Source organism: Bos taurus, chromosome 19, assembly GCF_002263795.3.
Source record: "Bos taurus isolate L1 Dominette 01449 registration number 42190680 breed Hereford chromosome 19, ARS-UCD2.0, whole genome shotgun sequence".
Classification (NCBI taxonomy): Eukaryota; Metazoa; Chordata; class Mammalia; order Artiodactyla; family Bovidae; genus Bos; species Bos taurus.
The window spans coordinates 60,620,742-60,640,230 of record NC_037346.1 but is presented as its reverse complement, the minus strand read 5'-3'; positions in this window follow the sequence as shown (position 1 = coordinate 60,640,230).

Below are 19,489 nucleotides of genomic sequence, written 5' to 3'. Positions count from 1 at the left end.
GCGGAGCGCGGGCTCTGGGGGCGCTCAGGCTTCAGTACTTGTGGCACGTGGGCTCAGTACTTTGGCTCCCGGGCTCACGAGCACAGGCTCAGTACTTACGGCGCACAAGCTCGGTTGGTCCGTGGCATGTGCGATCTTCCCAGATCAGGGACCGAATCCCGGTCCCCTGAATTGGCAGGCGGAGTCTTGACCGCTGAGCTGCCAGGGAAACCCAGCTGTCTCAATCAACGAAGGATCTGCACGCCCACTTGTGCAAACTGGGGACGCCTAGGGTTGGGGACTGGAAGAAAGCAAAATATCAAAGATTGTGGCAGGCAGAGGGAAGAAGGGTAAAAACAGAGACAAAAGCTCCGTCTCGTTCCCCGGAGGCTAGGGCTATGTGTTGGTCTTGAGGCGCATCATAATGATAATGATAACTGCAGGGTTAATAACAGCAATTATGTCAGAGCCTCCAGTAATTGCCGCCTACCAGGAGGCTGAGGGTTTTTGGTCCCCACTGCGCCACCTTGTGGTGACAAGAGAACACTTGCTTTTTTCCATGAAGGAAATCCATTGCGCTTTTATCCCCCCCCACAGCCAAGAGATGATATTTGGAAGCATAGCGTGGGAAGTACGTTGCCAATGAAGCCTAGAAACAAAACCTCATGGGCATCATTCAAGTCAAACATCGCACAGGCGTAAAAGGAACAAATTTAACAATGGTCTAAGGATGAGTTCCACGGGCCAGGTTTCCCCTCTGCTATCTGGACATGGATTTTACAAACAGTAGATGAAATCAGGTTCATTTAGATGTCATTCTCAATTTACGAATATAGACATGGAAGTCTGGGTCATCTCCACTGAGAATCTAACAAATAATTTAGCAATATATTTATAGCATGAGACAGTAGCCAGCCATTTAGGGATCAATGACCAATGCTGTATTAGCATACCTGGAAACATCTTAAGAAACTCGGTTCTAATAACACGAGTACAGATTTGCTTTTATAAATATATATATTATCAGAGATTTCTGTGTAAATAGAGATCTCATCTCGTACTTTTTATGCATTTCAAAGAGTTGTGATATTGATTTAAAGGATTTTTCCGTTTTCTGAATTCCATGTGTGGCCGCATCCAGATGTGAGAAATAGAACAATTGAGCACTGGTCACCTTCTCACACAGCGACTGAGTAATGTATCTTGTCTTCAGTTCAGACGTGGACTGGCCACGGTTTCTCGTTGTTAGCGCTTGTTTCAAGCATATAGTGTCTTATCAGGGATGAAGGGAGCAGAGCGAAGTGAAGCTCCAGCAATCCTCTCACCATAAACAGCGTGTGTGGAGAGTGAGAGAGCAGAACAGGCTCTCATAGAATCTACAGGTGTGGAATGGAGTGGAGTAGATGCGCTGCCCTGTTCACGAGGGCTTCCAGCCTCTTCGTCTCTCCCTTGGCCTGTTTCCTTCTCTCTGCATCTGTGAACTTCTCTGTCTCCATCTCTCTCGTCATCTGTATCTTACCTCCCAGTCTTTCTGGGTATCTCCTTGTCACACTCTCTAATTCACATACCTGAGATCTAGAAGCGGGGCAGATCTAGCATTGAACCCCGGCTCGTTGGGTCACTAGCAGGGCGCCCACTGGCCAACTTCAGTCACCCCTCAGCCTCCAAGGGGACCTGCTCCCAGGACCCCCCGGGTGCCAAACCCCACTGATGCTCAAACTCCTCACGTCACAGAGCAGAGCACAGTCTGCCCTCTGTCTCCGTGGACTCCATGTCCCCTCACATACCCTGAGGACTGGCTGAACCTGTGGGTGTGGGAGCGGCACACACAAAGGCAGACGGTACTCAGACTCAGACACAGTTTCCTCATCTGTGGAACAGGCATAAGAGTTCTCACCTCATCGAGTTGTAGGGATGATTAAGCGGTGGGTTGCATGCAAAGGCACTCGAGACAGTAGCACACAGGGAAAATGGTCAGAGCTGGAGACCGTCTCTATGTTTATAGTCTGAATGACACATCTCTTTTCCGTATTCAAATCCCTGCCATTGAAAGACACTGCAATGCTGCCTCTTTTAGGAGTGTAATGACACCACGAATTAGAGATACACCTCATAGAAGTTTAAAACTGTCTGTCCATCCATCTCTCTGTCCCGTCTCTCTATCATCTATCAATCATCCACGTAGCTATCTGTCCATTCATCCATCAGATCTATCTAGTGATCGATCCATCTACCTATCTGTCTGCTTTCCAGGTCTAGAACTATTGCAGCCAGTGAGATAAGAGTTTTCAGTCACAGTACCTGATTTTTCTGGAATTCATTACTTCGTGGCTTCCCACACTGAGGTTTATCTTGTGTCTGATCATTCACAGACACTCTGAAGGCAACTAACCAGAAAAATAATCTTGCCCTTTTGGAAGAACTACCTAGTGGGAGAGACAGGAAGGAAAGAAACAGTCTAAGGCCAGGCACAGTTAAGGGCCAAAAAAAAAAAAGGTAAAATAAAGGTGTGTATTCCTGCAAAGATGGGGGGATGTCATTTTAGGTAGGGCCATTGGGGAAGGCCTCTCAGTTGAAGCAATGTTTTCTCAGAAGCCTAGAATAGAGAAAACAATCCCAGTGGATCCCTGGAGAAATAGAATTCCAAACCAGTGCAAAGACGCTAGAGCAGAAGCAAGGTTGAGAACCTGGGGATAACACCAAAAATGAAGAGCTCAGTTTTGCGTTCCAGATGGCTCTTTGACACTCATTGGGTAACAGTCGGTAGGAGGTTGTGTATCCGTGAGTTTGGATTTGGAGCAGAAGATCAGAGCTGAGGGTGTACGCCCAGATGCCTCTGCATAGATCTGTAGGGAGGGGTACAGGCTTGCAAGGGTTCTCCCAAAGGCTGGATAGAGGATGGGGAACAGGGTACCAGAGCTGGGAACGCTGAAATATTGTGAGTCAGAGACACAGTGGACACTCATTCAAGGGGGATGAGAAAGAGCCAGCCAAGAGGTCTCAGAAAAGACAGAGAAGCGTGGTTACCGAAGAGCAAAGCAGAGAAAAGGAAGCGACAAGAGGTTGATTGTGGATGTGGCTCAGATCCCAGGGGTGAGAGGGAGGAGCTGCCCCTGGACTTGAGCATCTGCCTGGAGTCAACACCTGACTCCAGGAGCTTCAGCGGAGAACAAGGGGTGAGAGATAAAGGACCACTCTGGAAAAATCTTGACGGAAAGGGGAGAAGGTCAGTGGGAGACTCAGCGCTGGAGGGAAAGGCAGGGTCAAAGCAAGCTTTCCGCTGTGTCTTTCTTTTGTTTTCGGGAGGTCGTTGAGCATGTTTATGAGCAGATGGGAAGGATCCTGTAGAGAGGAAAAAATAGATGATGTAGGAGAGAGAGGAGATAATTAAAGAATTGGAGTCCTTGACTAGATGAGGGGGAGTGGCAACTGGACTACAGGTGGAGGGCGGGCAGCATGGGAACCGTAGGGACAGGATGGGAGACCACGCGTCTAGGTCGAGGGGGAGAGGTGGGCTTCACGCTCGGCTAGAGGGAGGGGCTGACAGCTGAAGACATTCTCTTCTCTGTTTCCCTTTATTTTCCATGATCCAGCGGATGTTGGCAATTTGATCTCTGGTTCCTCTGCCTTTTCTAAAACGAGCTTGAACATCTGGAAGTTCACGGTTCACGTATTGCTGAAGCCTGGCCTGGAGAATTTTGAGCATTACTTTACTAGCATGTGAGATGAGTGCAATTGTGAGGTAGTTTGAGAATTCTTTGCCATTGCCTTGCTTTGGGATTGGAATGAAAACTGACCTTTTCCAGTCCTGTGGCCACTGCCGACTTTTCCAAATTTGCTGGCATATTGAGTGCAGCACTTTCACAGCATCATCTTTCAGGATTTGAAAGAGCTCAACTGGAATTCCATCACCTCCACTAGCTTTGTTCGTAGTGATGCTTTCTAAGGCCCACTTGACTTCACATTCCAGGATGTCTGGCTCTAGGTCAGTGATCACACCATCGTGATTATCTGGGTCGTGAAGATCTTTTTTGTACAGTTCTTCTGAGGTTAGTAATCATATTCAAAGTAACACCAGCCAGCATGATTGTATTTTTCTTCATCTAGACCATTTATTATCCAGCTGAGTTCCCAATAATTTATCCATATAAAAGTCCAACTTTGCAAATTAGTATGCTTTCTTTTTGTGAGGGGTGCATGAGAGTGGTGCAGTGGTAAAGAATATGCCTGCCATTGCAGGAGATGCAAGAGATGAGAGTTTGATCCCTGGGTCAGGAAGATTCGGTGGAGAAGGAAATGACAGCCCACTCCAATATCCTTGCCTGGAGAATCCTATGGACAGAGGAACCTAGTGGGCTATATAGTCCATGGCGTAGCAGAGAGTCGGACACAACTGAGTGACTGACCACATGCATATGCACTTACATGTTTCAATAACAGAGAAAACCGAGCTGATCAGCTATTGACACATGGACTCCAGCATTTAGAAATTAGCACTAGATCACCATTTTGGCTCAAGAAGAACATCTGACCACACCCATCTGTCCATGGGATTTCCCAGGCAAGAACACTGGAGTGGGTTGCCATTCCCTCTGCCAGGGGATTTTCCCCACCTGGGGATGGAACCCACGTTTCTTGTGTCTCCTGCCTTGAGAGGCGGATTCTTTACCTCTAGCACCGCCTGTGAAGTCCTGTACCCCTCTGCATACCACTGCTGTAGACTTCCTTCCCATCCATCCATCCTTCCTTTCCATAGCCAGTTTGTGAGGGGAGGGGAGGGGAGAAATCATCATGGATTTGTTGCTGCCTTCATTTGGGACATATTCTTTGATATCCTTTTGTTTCTTTCTTCTCTCTCTTTCTTTCTTTTTTTTTTTTTTTTTGTGTGTGCATCAGTCTCTCGGTTGTGTCCAACTCTTCAAGACCCCATGGATGTAGCCCACCAGGCTCCTCTGTCCATGGGATTCTCCAGGCAAGAATACTGGAGTGGGTTGCCATGCCCTTCTCCAGGGGTTCTTCCTGATGTGGGGATCAAACCCAGGTCTCCTGCATTGCAGGTGGATTCTTTACCATCTGAGCCATCAGGGAAGCCCTAATTTTTCAACTAAACTTTTTACTTTGTATTGTAATATAGCCGATTAACAACATTGTGATAGCTTCACGCGGCCAACCAAGGGAGTTAGCTGCACACACTCATGTCCTTCCTTCCCTGAACCCCCCTCCATCCAGGCTGCCACATGACACTGAGCAGAGTTCCCTGTGCTCTACAGTAGGAATATCCTTTTAAAATAAAGTTTTTTTTTTTTAATGCAACTTCTAAGTTTATTTTTCACACTTTTAAAATTTCCTCTTACAGAGCACACAGTTAATGAAGGTTAAAATCAAATGGGGATATTTGCAACCAATTTATTAGAACATAAAAGCTAAATAAGTTCCTTGAAAGTGTTCTAAGGAGAGAGTGATGGAGTCAGGTCTGATAATAGGCTTTTATGTGAATAAATGAAACAGTTGTAAAGCCATGCTCGAGTGTACATTAGTGTACAGGTGACCATATTGATTACTGGGGCATGCGTAATCTTAAAAATATTGAAAAACATTGTAAATGAAATTCTATTTTAATGTATATTTTGTGGTTATTGTAAATTTAATTTTGATGTTTGAATGAGGGGAGCATTTAGCTTTAGCTTACAGTAAAGGGACTTCTCAGGTGGCCCAGTGGTAAAGAATCTGCCTGCCAATGCAGGAGACACAAGAGACACGGGTCAATCCCTGGGTCGGGAAGATCCCCTGGAGAAGGAAATGGTAGCCCACTCCAGTATTCTTGCCTGGAGAATCTCATGGACAGAGGAGCCTGGCGGGCTACAGTCCATAGGGTCACCGAGTCAGACACGACTGAGCCTCTGAGCATACACACACACACGAATTGCTATTTACTGGGTCACTAAAATAAATCATTGATTTTTGTTGATTATCACACTCTACAGACAACAAAGTTTTCCAAAAATTTGCTGGTGTGCTTGTTTACAAAGGAAACACTCTTGAAAACATCCTTCTTGTGCTGATTACTTGCAATGATGGTTGCCAGACTATTTAGTCTTTTCAAGAGTGCGTATGAAGGAAATTCACATTCCTGTAAGACCATTGTGTTGAAGAGACACAAGATCAGTGTTTTTAAACTCTGTATGCAATATGCAGAAACAAGGTAGTGGTCCCTAAGTTAGTATTTTCTATATTGAAAACTATGATGATAAGAATATTAATTATAGTAACACCTCTAGATCAACCTTCAGAGATCACCAGCTTCAAGTAACTGCAAAACCAAAGAGAAGAAATAGTATAGTTAAGCCATTTCGAGTGTCAGAACTGAGACTGCCCAGTTCATGGAGAACTAAGGTAATGACTCATATTTTATATCATAATCATTTAAAGGATATGACTTCCGGGGGACTTAAATCCATGCAGGGGTTTTAAAAACTGACTATAACAATTTTATTTCTGGTAGATCAAATTGGTAAGAGATCTAATAAAGTAAACTTTATGCCATTTTAGTTTCACCAAAGAGATCATAGAACAATAACTCTAGACAGAAGTTTGTTCAACTCCTTCTTCAGGGTTAAAAAGAGAATTAATTTGCCATGAATTTTTGAGTGAATATTTAACCCCAATGATCACTCAGATCCCTCTTTCAAATAAAATATTTTGATGTTAAATATAATGGATTCAGGGGAATCCTATATTAAGGTAATTCATATCATCATTTTCATTTCATTAGAGTAGATTCTGGAACTCAAAATTTCATTAAGATGGAATGAGTTGGCTTTATTTCTTTTTAATATTTGATGAATTTTCTTCCTAGAATTCCTCATGACATGCAGCCATTTATTATATTTAAAATCTCATCATCTTCCTCTTTGATTTTTTTCCCTCTGTTATGTTTCTCTGCAATTGACTCCTAGCGGCAGTTATTAAAAATCTACCCACCTATACCACACAATCTGAACAGCAAATTGTTCTATATGGAAGTATAGCCATTAATCTTACTATGTAATTGTGTTATGAAAAAATATATTGTCTGCCTATCAGAAACAAGCTCACTGGAAATCAGTATTTTCAGGAAGATTTTCACGTGTTAGAATCTGATTTACAGAGTCTGCCTATGGGTTTAGCATTTCATGTTGTCAATAACGAAAAAAAAAAAGGGAAGAAAAGGGGTAGGGGATTCATGATGAAATGGGCAGCAGCTTCTCTTCCTCTTAAAGAAAACGTTAAAATGAGCAGAAGTCCAAAACCCTTATGTCTTCGATATTGAGCTTTTGATGTTAAAGGAAATTTAACTCTTACCCAACAGGTTAAATTAGACTTGTAGGCACATTCAGTGGTCTCAGGGGGAAGAGACCAAACCTCAAGTAATCCCTAGAAATATTGAGGAGAAATAAGTTTTTAGGTGAATTTGCACTTCAGTTCCTAGAGGAAATGTACCAGAACTTGCAAAATAATCCAATTCATACAATTATTTGTAGTTTTGGATGTTTTTCAATCGCTACACACTGTTAATTGCAACATTTAATGATTGCTAATGAGAGCGAATTAAGAATTGGTTGGATTGAAGCAACCCAAAGGTAGATAATTACCTGGTGGTTTCACAGACTCTCAGATCCGTTTATAGCAGGGGTCCCCAACCTCCAGGCCACGGACTGGTACCGCCTGTCAAATCAGAAGTGGCATTAGATCAGAAATCAAGTGCACAATAAATGAACCATCCAGAAACCATCCCCCCACCCCCGCCCACCCCCCATCCTTGAAAAAAATGTCTTTAATGAAACCAGTACCCCTTGCAAAAAATGCTGGGGACCACTGCTTTATAAAACGGTGTACTTGCAAAAGTCTAGCGATACACTTGCAAAAATCAAGAAAATTAGCAATGTTGAAAAATAGGTCAAAATATATTCAATCTCTGTTGAATCAGTTTTTTTTTTTAATGTGGACCATTTTTTTTTTTTTTACAGTCTTTACTGGATTTCTCACTCTATGGTTTCTGCTTTATGGTTTGTCTCTGGTTTTCTTTGGCCGTGAACCATGTGGGATCTTAGCTTCCTGACCAGGGACAGAACCCTCACCTGCTGCACTGAGAGGCCTTGAAGTCTTAACCATTGGACCGCCAGGGAAGTCCCTCTGTGGAATCAGTTTTGACATTCATTGCTTTTAAGGCTTGATATTAACCTTAATTCTATTTTACAAATCCACTTGGAAGCCACTCAATTGTAATATGTAAGTTAATTTGACCAAGATATATCAATGATAATTAGTTTGAACAGAAAATATGTGATGGCTGAATACATATTTCATCATCATTACATACTTAATCTGAAAATAAATCTACGAATATTTCATCTTCACTTTAACAAGAAGGCCTCAACGGTCAAACAGATCCTTCAGTTACATTTATTCAGCCTAGAATCAGAGGGGTGGGAATAGCATATCTGTCTTTCCGACTCAGCTTGGTCTTATGCTCCGTACGTTTAGCCCAGGCCAGTGGTCAGCAGACTTCCCCCACTCAAGGGCCAAATAGTGAACAGTTTCGGTTTTGTGGGCCCCATATGGTCTCTGTCTCATCCACTCAGCTCTGCGTTATAGCACGAAAACAATCAGAGACAGTATGTAAGCAGATAAGCACGGCTCTGTTTCAATAAAACATTATAAATCCAGAAATTGGAATTTTATGAGATATGCAAGTGTCAGGCTTCCCAAGTGGTACAGTGGATAGGAATCTGCCTGCCAATGCGGGGGACATGGGTTCAATCCCTGGCCCAGGAAGGTCCACTTAACTGAGCAATTAAGCCCGTGTGCCACAGCCACTGAGCCCATGCTCTGGAGCCCGGGAGCCACAACTCCTGGAGCCCCCCAGCCTAGAACCTGCGCTCTGTGACAAAAGAAGCCACTGCAAAGAGAAATCTGCGTGTTACTCTAAATAGTAGCCCCCTGCTCGCTGCATCTACAGAAAGCCTGTGTGCAGCAACAAAGACCCAACACACACACACACATCAAACATCACAAACTCGTCTTTTTTCCCCTACTATTTAAGGGCATAAAAATATTCTTAGCTCACAGGCTGTATAGACCACGAGCCACATCTGGTCTGGGGGCTCTGGTTTGCAGATCCCTGTTCTATGACTACGGAAGGGATGACCCTCCTGATTTAAAATATTAGACAGACCCAGGTTTCAGAGAAAAGCTTTATTTCCTATTGGTCTTCTAATATAAGGGTATTCTTGTAACAAGTGTGAATCGCTGCTCTGGGCCATTTTCTTGCTGCAGATAATTTCCCATGAAAAATGTTCAAACTTATATTGTTTCTCATGAACAAAAGAAGGAGGATATGCTTGGGAGAAAACTCATTTCAGAGTTGGCCGTATTTGGTGCCAGGGAAGTCTCTCCATAAAAGAATTTTGGAAGAATTGTTTTGTTTTTTCAAACAGCATTATATTTATGGAGCTCCATCATTTATGAAACAGACTCCCATTTCTTTAAAACTATTGTCACAGAAAGCAGAAGAAGAGCAGTCACTTAGACAGTGGACCTGTGACTCTCGGGAACCCTAGGACTCTTCCTGCAGTGCCCACGGCTGGGGGATCAGTGGTGCCCACCCTCTGGGCTCTGTCTCAACCCTGGGCATCTGACCACAAGGTCCACGCTCACGTGGTCCTGACCTCTTCGCCTTTGGCCCCCGGGGAGTCTGTTGACTTGGCTGTTGTTGTCAGAAGAATTGGTTTTTAAAGAGAAACCTTCCAGTGATGTTATCTCTGTGTATGTTCTCCTGGGTTGCTACTTTTTCCCATTTTAATTCAGTTCATGGAGAACTTCTAAGACTGAATTCTCTTTTGAATTAACCATATTCAAAAGTTCCCAAGACCAGCTCTTTGCAATCTCTGCATATCTCAGTACCTGAGCCAGGAAACACCGTGGAGATTTTCCTGGAGAAGTCGGTGTGCAGACAGCAGGGAAGGAGGAGGCGGGATGGGGGGGGAGGAGGAGAGGGTGGCCCTGGCAGGGTAGCCCTTGAGCTCTTGCTGCACGAACACAGGCAGCCAGATGTACCCACAGCCAAGGGCAAAAGTGTGGCTTCACCCATCAGCGTGACGACTGATGTCCTTGCTCTCCAGCTGATGGAAAATTCCTGGAGGAGAAAGAGAAGAGAAGAAAGGAAAGGAGGGGGGGACTGGTTACGAGACCTGAGCTGAGAGAGGGAGAGGCTGACCCCCCAGCCCTGCCCACTCTCTACTGGTCCCAGTAAATCCCTCACTGAAAGCTCGGTTTGCAAGAGTACACTTGCTTATGTAAAGAAGCCTCCACCACAGGGCTGGGGCAGAGGAAGTGTAGGCACCTGTCACACTTTCAACTCTTTGAAGCACTTGCTCTCATCATAAAGGAAATAAACATGGCATCCTTCTCCCCAGAGGCTTCCCTGGTGGCCCAGTGGTAAGGAACCCAGCTGCCAATGCAGGAGATGTGAGCTGGATCCCTTGTCAGGAAGATCCCCTGGAGAAGGAAATGACAACCCACTCCAGTATTCTTGCCTTGGAAATCTCATGGACAGAGGAGACTGGCGGGCTATATTATATGGGGTTGCAAAGAGTCAAACACACTTAGAGGCTAAACAACAGAAACAGCAACAAATTTTTCCCAAAATACTTTCCCCTTGTTGGAAAATCCTCTTCTTATATTTTGTAGAAAGAGGGCAGAGTGTGATTGATGAAAGGTGGTATTATCAGAAGTAGTTTTTTTTTTTTTTTTTTTTAAGTCACTGCTAAGACTTTTATCTGCCCATAATTCTTTCTGAAGCCAAGTTCCCTGGCTATTCAAACCATCTTCTTGCCTAGCAATTTAAGTTTGGGACAAAGCAGTCATTTTTCTAGTACTTTCAGGCAGAATCAAACCATCACAAACCAATCACAGAAGGCTGCTCCCTACAGCCCAATAGTAGAGACGATTTTCCCATCATACAGTGAACCTTTTAGATGCTTCAGAAAGAAAACTCACCAGCAGGTACATCTCTCTGTCTAGAGATCCTTTCTAACCAGAAGGTTGTTGAGATCATCTAAAGTGAGTTCAAACAGGTCCTCTAGGGAGAAGGTTTTTCGACCAGAAGCTTTAGTTATGAGGGTGTCCATTGTTGTTCCTTGCAAGGAAGAGAATAAAAGTGTAATCACAGCAGGTCATGTGTAAATTTATGCTGTTTTTACTGGCACTTAACCCTTTTCCTTCCAGGAATTGTTAGGCTTCTTAGCAGTCATAGACCAGTCCTTGGGTATGTTCTCACCCAGGGTGACTGGTTGACGGTAAGATCCCTCCGTTGTCCAACAGAATAGAAGTCAGGTCATGTAACTGACTCCCTGGAAATTACGTAAGAGAAATAAATACCTTGGTATTTGCACAGAAAGGAAATTATGCCATTCACTTAACTCAGAATCTCTCTCAAAATCAAGCCTGTGAGAAAAATTTTTTCTTGGTCTTAGAGGGTCTTCAGAGGAGTTAGGGGTGAATTCTTGGGTAGGAGAGACCTCCAGTTTTTACGTGGCTTCACATGGGCTGCAGGTCAGGTAGCTCCAGATGGAGATGGGGAAGCGGGCTCAAGAGACCCGAGAAAGGACAGAGCATCCATCAGGGCCTAGGGTTCTTTCTTGTTTTCTTTCTGTTTGTGATTTGACGTCATGGCCTATAAGTCAACTCACAGAGAAGGCTTTCCCTAAAGGAGGAATAATTTCAGAAATGATTTTTTTTTCGTGGCCTGGACTGTCTCACCTGCAGAAGACGGTTGACGTTTTAGGTGCTCGAGCGTGTTGGTGCTTCGGCAGCATGCTACCTTGTAGATTATGCTGTGCGAAGCAGCATGTGGAGCTGGAACTGTGCAGAGATGAACCAATACTTCATTAGGACAGTCAGACCGTGCTGAGCGCTGTGCCTTGATTACTGACTATGTTTGGGTCCCTGCCTCCCAGCTCCCTTTTTTGGTAGGATTTGAAATAAGGTATGGACCATGGAGAAAAGGAAAATGAACCAAGACAAGAAATGCAGGAGCAAAGAAGACAGAGCATAGAAAGGGGTAAACTAATTTCTGTGCTTAATTCACTTAGGGAAGAACACTGATTCATTCCGAGCCCAGGATTAGAGAGGCTTGCATAAATTTCAATTATACTGCTCGGATCTTGAAACTGCGGACATGGCATCGCTGACTAAGTCTTTTGTGCTAAATGATGCTTTGACTGGGCAAATGTTCAGATCACTTCTGCAAGAAAATGCAAATCGCCTTTTCATAATTGTCTTCTCCTCTCAGAAGACTGCCTAAGATATGTATGCTCAGCTAGTGTCCTATGGAAATACTGAAGCTGCTTAGCCTCAGAGCTGCATAGATCGCTGCTGGAAAATACTGAGAGAGTTGCTACTTTGTGCTTTGAAGCTTTCATATTTTAATGCCTAAGCAATATGGGTGCAATGGTGAGTAGATGCTTTCTTAAAATTGCAAACTGTAAAATATAACTGAACTCTGAACACCGTGAGACGAGAATCATGACAGCAAGTCTCCGAGAAACAGAGCCTCGATGCTGACTACAGCTCTTCCGTCAGAATGAAGCAACTACAAGTCAAAATTGAGCGTCTCCAACCTCTAAGGGGTTTCTTGGCTGTGTCATCATTCGGTCAACAGATGCAACCCTGTGTGTACGTGTGTGTGCAAGTGTCTGCATTTTATAGATACTCTCATTTTGCTTTCTGCCAATTCATTTTTAAGTATATTCCTTCCTTTACCTAATTCTGCACTGAGGAGGCACTGTATTTTTATATAAAATAATAGACATTAAGAGCAATAGCCCTGGGGTTTGCCCTTTCCTCCATGTGGGAAATATATTATTGTTTTTCAAGGATTTTCCTTTCAGAAGCATGACTGCATGTGTTAGCACAGATGAGAGGTTTCATGTAAGTAAACAGGACAGCTAGATCTCCTAACTGATTTTTTTTTCCCCAAGTTGACTTAACAGGTACACTGTGAGTGCTCACATATTTCAGTTTCCATGCAGGGAAATGACAGTCAGGTTACAAAAGAGCTTTATTTATAATGTATAACTGACAAGTTCTTGCCTGGCTGAAACGTGGTGACTCAGTTATGCAAGCCCTGTAAAAGAATAGATTTGGGTATAAGTACAAGTTTTGAAACGAGATCTTCTTTGCTGAAAAGAAGATCAGAAGCTGAAACCCAGGGACAGAATGTAAGCCTGTTGTAAATTCAGAGGCCTTCTTCTGCTAACCATGGAAGCTGTTTTCTAAAATTCTTGTTCACAGTGATAATTCATTTGAATTTCTTTAACATTTGAAAATTCACATGCAGGAAAAGCAATATCTAGATTTGGTCCTAATTAGTACATTAAAACATCTAAGCAAACACCTATCCAATGAGTAATGCCATAACTTGGGTTTTCTTTAATCATATACTATAATATAATAATAATATAATTTTTTCTTTAATCATATAATGCTATTAATGTTATTTTTCTCTTACCACTTGGCATTCATGTTATTGGCAATAGTAGGATACAAGCATTTTATTTTTGCATAGTCGTGATACAGGTTTTATTTATTTGCAACTGATACACAGGGGCTGTGGCTGTTAAAACAAAACTTTATCAAAAGCCTGGAGCCAAATATCATCTGAGGTTGTAGGCCTTCAGTACGGAAACTGGTCAATGAAGAAGGATTGAATTGAATCCTCAGACACTGATCAAATTTATTTTTAAAATGGGAAAAAAAAAATCCTGCCACAGCAGGAAAAGTGGTCCAAACATTTGGAATTAGGTTCTGTATAAGGATAAAAAGGCTAAACTTTATATACTACAGTCAGGGTAGAAATTTGGAGGGAATTAGTAAGCGCCTGTGAAAAACACAGGTCGTACTCTAGGATCTCCCAATTTTTCTGAGGAGAGATGCTATAAAAAGTTATATTCTGCAGAAAGTGGAGGAGGAGGTCCTGGATTTGAAATCAACAGGTCAGAAGCCATCCTGGCAGGTTCCACTCACACAACGAGCTCTCTTGAAATGGGATTTCTATAACTCTCTTTTTAATGAATTAAAATTGGAACTTGGTAAATCATATTAAAAAAAAAAAAAGAACAAAAGATCCCATGGTAGGACTGTAGCCAGAAGCAGTGGAGGAAGAAATGACAGATGAAGGTTCCAACAGGCCTGCTCACGCCTCTTATCTTTTCACTCACTCATCTGTCTACAGAATAAAGTGTCCACTCGTCCTGCTTGCCTTAAGGGTCTAAAGTCTGGCTCACACTTCATGTTCAATTCTCATATCCCTTTATTCACGAATTTATACAAATGCTGACCACCAACTGGAAAAATTCATGTTACTCACTTATCAAATGTCAATTTCTGTTTCCAGATATAGCTGTAATATTCTCCTGAATGCATCAGACACTTACCTCTTTATGATTTTAGCACATAATCAGGCACTGCCATTGACTACTATGTTATTTAAAGGCTTCTTATGTAAAAGTGGGGCTTCCCAAATATCTCTTTTAAATATCTTTTTCCTCAAACTAAGTTATTTTCTCATCTTGTAGCAACAGTGGTAGTATAAACTACCACGACCTAAGTGATTGCTACAGGTCAGGCATTTCAAGTATATTATTTCTAATCCCTATAACAGTCACTCACAGCTAGCTGGATCAATGTCGCAGATCATATCAGGCTGACTGAAAGCCCAGAAACTCTCCCCACTGTGCAATGCTATCACTACTGGCAAGGTCATAACTTAGAATATCCTTGAAATTCAATGCAATGGAATTTGATTTGAAATAATTGCAATGAAAAAAAGTTGTAAAAGATGATAAACTTTAACCTAGTAATTCCACATTTGGACACATATTCTAAGAAAACAGCAAGAGATGAAGATAAATATTAGTCTACAAAGACAGTTAATGCATCCTTGTGAGCATAAAACAAAAATGAATACAGAAGTATAAGAGTGGGTGATTCATCAAAGTATAGTTCATACACATTATGGAAATAAAATATATGCAAACATTACAATATATTCTCTCAAATGGTTTTTGATTGTATGACAAGTGTGTGCACGCTTGGCTGTGTCTGACTCTTGGCAGCTCTGTGGATTGTAGCCCGCCAGGCTCCTCTCTCTGTCCATGGGATTCTTCAGGAAGGAATACTGGAGTGGGTTGCCATTTCCTTCCCCAGGGCATCTTCCCAACCCAGGGACTGAACCCGTGTCTTCTGCACCTCTTGCCCTGGCAGATGGATTCTTCACCACTGTGCTACCTGGGAAGCTCTGGGATATGACAAATGCTTACATATAAAAAGTATGGTACTCATTTTTCAAAAAGTATGGAACAATTGATTTAAAATTATGAAAAATCAATAAAGATAAAAAATTAGAAAAAGAACTGTAAGACAAAGTGTAAGAAATAACCAAAGTATTTATAATGGTGGGAATGTGGACTTATTTTATGTTCTTGCACTCTTCTGTATTTGTAATGCTTATATCGTACGTTTCTCACAATGGGCATATATTACTCTGATAATTAAAACAAAAACACCTAAATACACATTACACTTAAAACCCCCCCCCACACACACTGTTAAAACCCATAACCCCAAACCTCGATATTCAGGTATGTATGTGCCCTTTCTTTCAAAAATATCATTAAAGTATTGTTGACATTGGGCTTCCCTTGTGGCTCAGCTGGTAAAGAATCCACCTGCAATGTGGGAGACCTGGGTTTGATCCCTGGGTTGGGAAGATCCCCTGGAGAAGGGAAAGGCTACCCACTCCAGTATTCTGGCCTGGAGAATTCCATGGACTCTATAGTCCATGGGGTCGCAAAGACTTGGAGATGACTGGTTGTTTACTTTACACAAAACGTGTTGTGCAATTTCTTTGTAGCTGGTGACACATTCCTTAAATGTCTACAATAGTGATGAGCTTTGATTGTCTGAAATTGTTGGTTTTGTTGTTAGTTTTGGAAAAAGCCAAGTTGCATGCATCTCATGGCAGGGCTACCTGCTGAAGGCACCACCATCCATAAGAGAATGCGCCAAAGTTGCAGGCTTTTCACCTTTAAGAGAGCTAACATGCCACAGATAACACACACACACGCAAAACGATCATCGCAGTCATTGTGTTAAGAGCCACCATAATGGTGAGGTCTGGCCCTCAGATGCATATCGTAATTTCAGAGTGTAATTGTCTCACCCGCATGAGATAAATAAAGGTTTCCAGAGCCTGACAGAAAATTTACTAAGTAATCACTCAGCAGCTCTAGAAGTGTGAACTTCTTAAAGAACCATCCCACTTATTGTTGTTGGTTTTAACATATTTGATGAAAAACAAAGATCCTATAAATGGACAAAGTGAGCATGCGAACGAGTTCTCAATAAACGAGCATATGATTTTCTTGTTCAGAAACATACAAACATATGCACAGTTGCAGGCAGACAGGTAATCTTGTTTTTCCAGAGTTCTTTCTCAACTATTCATAACACAGCAAATGCAAGGTCTGAAGCATTTAAGTGCTCTGAGAAGCTAAAATAGATGCCATAAATCCATATCCCAAAGCTTTTTTATCCAAAAAGGAAACCAACCAAAACAAGGTAACTCCAAATTTAGCATATGCTCATACTATTTCAAAAATATACATCCACTTTAAGCCCTTTAAATCATATTTACTTTTACTTTGCCTATATTTTTAAACAACCTTGGTTACATAATTTCTCAGCCTAGTGCATATTAGAATCAACAAATTAGACAGAACAAAGTGACAGCCTAGTAAATTCCAAGCACGTTGGCAGAAACAAAAATGAGAAGTGAAGGCTCATTGATGGAGAAGAAGGAAAAACAAGCAGAACAGCTTAAATAAGCTCAGTCTGGGGTCATTTAATGTAGAAGACACTGTTCTTATTGTATTTTGATAGGCTGTCTATTGCAGGTAAAAATGAAATGGCTTATGTTTATTATAATGAATCATTACTGAGTCATTATTCAAAAGTCATCTTATACTCAGAAATATTGTTACTTTCATTATTTTCATCATTCAGCTGACATTTATTGAGCCTGATTTATTTGCTCAGCCATGTGCAAGGCAACAAGGATATAAAGATAAAAAATTGGCCGTGAACTTCAAAACAGTCCTGATTGGTAGATGGAAACAGATATAGGGGAAAATATATCTGTAATAGCCTGAGAGGAACAGAATATACGATACTGGAAATACATACAGAATGCTACAGGAGCCACCAGTTAAGAGTTTGAGGATGCATACGATAAGGGAAAAATCATTCCCAATCAAACAAACTTCAATTATTTAGAAAAGCCATTCTGTAATATGCTGCATTCCCAGGCTGCCAGATAAATAAGGTGACATCACTGTGTGTTACAGGGATGACAAATGACAAATAAGGCTCGTGAACTAAATCCCAGTGCTTTAGAGGAAGTTACGCAGGCAGCAGCATGCAGGAAGGACATGCCATTCTTAGAGGCAGCTTATAATTTATACACACAATTACATGTATACAGACAGAGCTGAGTGCATAATGGGCATTTAGGATGCAATCCAAGTGAAGGGCAACCCCATCTCCTGGTGTGCGCTCAACATCCTTGCCACAACTGTGTGAGTATTATGTCAAGCGTGTGAAGTCTTCCATTCTAAAGACTTCCCCACACGTTCCCGTCCATTTCATTCCACTCCCCAGAAGCCCTCCAGATGCTTCTTTCCTCACCAACCCATTTTAGCACTTAATCATAGGTGCCTTATCGTGTCATTGAGTCATTCCACGTAGCCATTGTCTGTCTGCTCAGAGACCGTGGATCCTTGAAGGCGAGCAACTGTTCCTGTTTCAGACCTCTTCTGTCTCCCACATCACTGAGCACATGGCCGAAGTACAAAGTAGCTTCTCAACAAGTACCTTTATGGATTTTATTATGAAGATGAAATCTTACCAATATGGTAAGTGAAACTGCCAAAGCAATTTTCCCCCAGGTACGATTACATTCAATGTCTTAAAATACCCTAGCAGGTGACTTGTTCTCATAGTAGCAGATGGCATACCCAGCCTGTCTATATTTCAAGTCAATATGACACAGTGGTAAAGAATTCGCCTGCCAATGCAGGTGATGCAAGAGACGCTGGTTCGATTCCCGGGTGGGGACAATCCCCTGGAGGAGGAAATGGCAACCCACTCCAGTACTCTTGCCTGGAGAATCCCATGAACAGAGGAGCCTGGTGGGCTACAGTCCACGGGGTTGCACGGGATCAGACATGACTGAGTGACAGAGCATACACACACACACACTTACTGATCTATTTATTATGACTATTAATTATTACTGCAAAGACTAATGAGTGATTCTTGCTACCAGGAAGATGCAAATAACAGGAGCTGCTCTTCTCTTCTCATTATAAATTGGACTGCAGTGACGGTTAATGGACCCTTGAAAATAAAACTAATTGCTGGTGGTCTTTACTTAAGCACAAAAGAGAGATTTGTGTTCCTGGCAGAACAATGTCCTTCTGCGTCACACGACCATTCATAATCTGACTGCAGATCTAGACTGTGACTAATATTTGGCTCTAATATTATAAGTGGTTACTCTGGAGGGAATCAGTAGGGACATACTTGTCACTTCCTTGGAAAAATGTAATCTACAGATGGATCCCAACACCCAACTGTACTGGTGTCCAACTGCATTGGAGATTTTTTTTTGTTTTTTGCTAAATAAGGACTGATTCAGCCAAAAAGATATACTCTCAGAGAAATCTATATCACATACTCGCTCCAAAAAAGTACACTTATCCAAGCACTGAATGGTTTGGAACACTAGAATTTTCCTAATAGGGACATAGTGAAAGGTCTCATTCATTAAAATGCACATTTATATTTTTCTTATGAGATGAAGCAATAGAGTTAATCAATGCTCTCCTGCATTTATAAAGTTTCAGTTATAAACAAAATGTAATTCTTCATGTTTCCTTATTTAGCTAAATAACTAAGGGAAACAGTCTATTCAGATTGGGAAGCTTCCTGTTAAAAGTCAACCTGTCTCTAATTTTTGGTTTCAATAAATAAGGCTTGATGCATATCATTCCATGGGAGGTGAAAGTGAGGTTGGTAAGAAGGACTAGGATACACGTATTTATTTGCAATTTATTTCTCATCAGTAAATTTATACAAACAACCATCATCTGAGAACTTTGCATTCATTTTTTTAAAAAAGATTTTTCCTATCCTATGCAACCATCCTGACCTGTGGTGTATTCAATTTACTTAGAGTAGCATATTAAAATAAAACCATTTCAATCGTAATTTCAGAGAAATGGTATCCCTTTCTGGGTGACTGGTTTTCAAAAAGAGCTCATTACCTGGAAATAAGAGTGTTGGATTTTTGTGGCTTGGAAAATCCTCAGCCATCTACAGATGCATAGATTGAATCACAGTAACAGAAGAG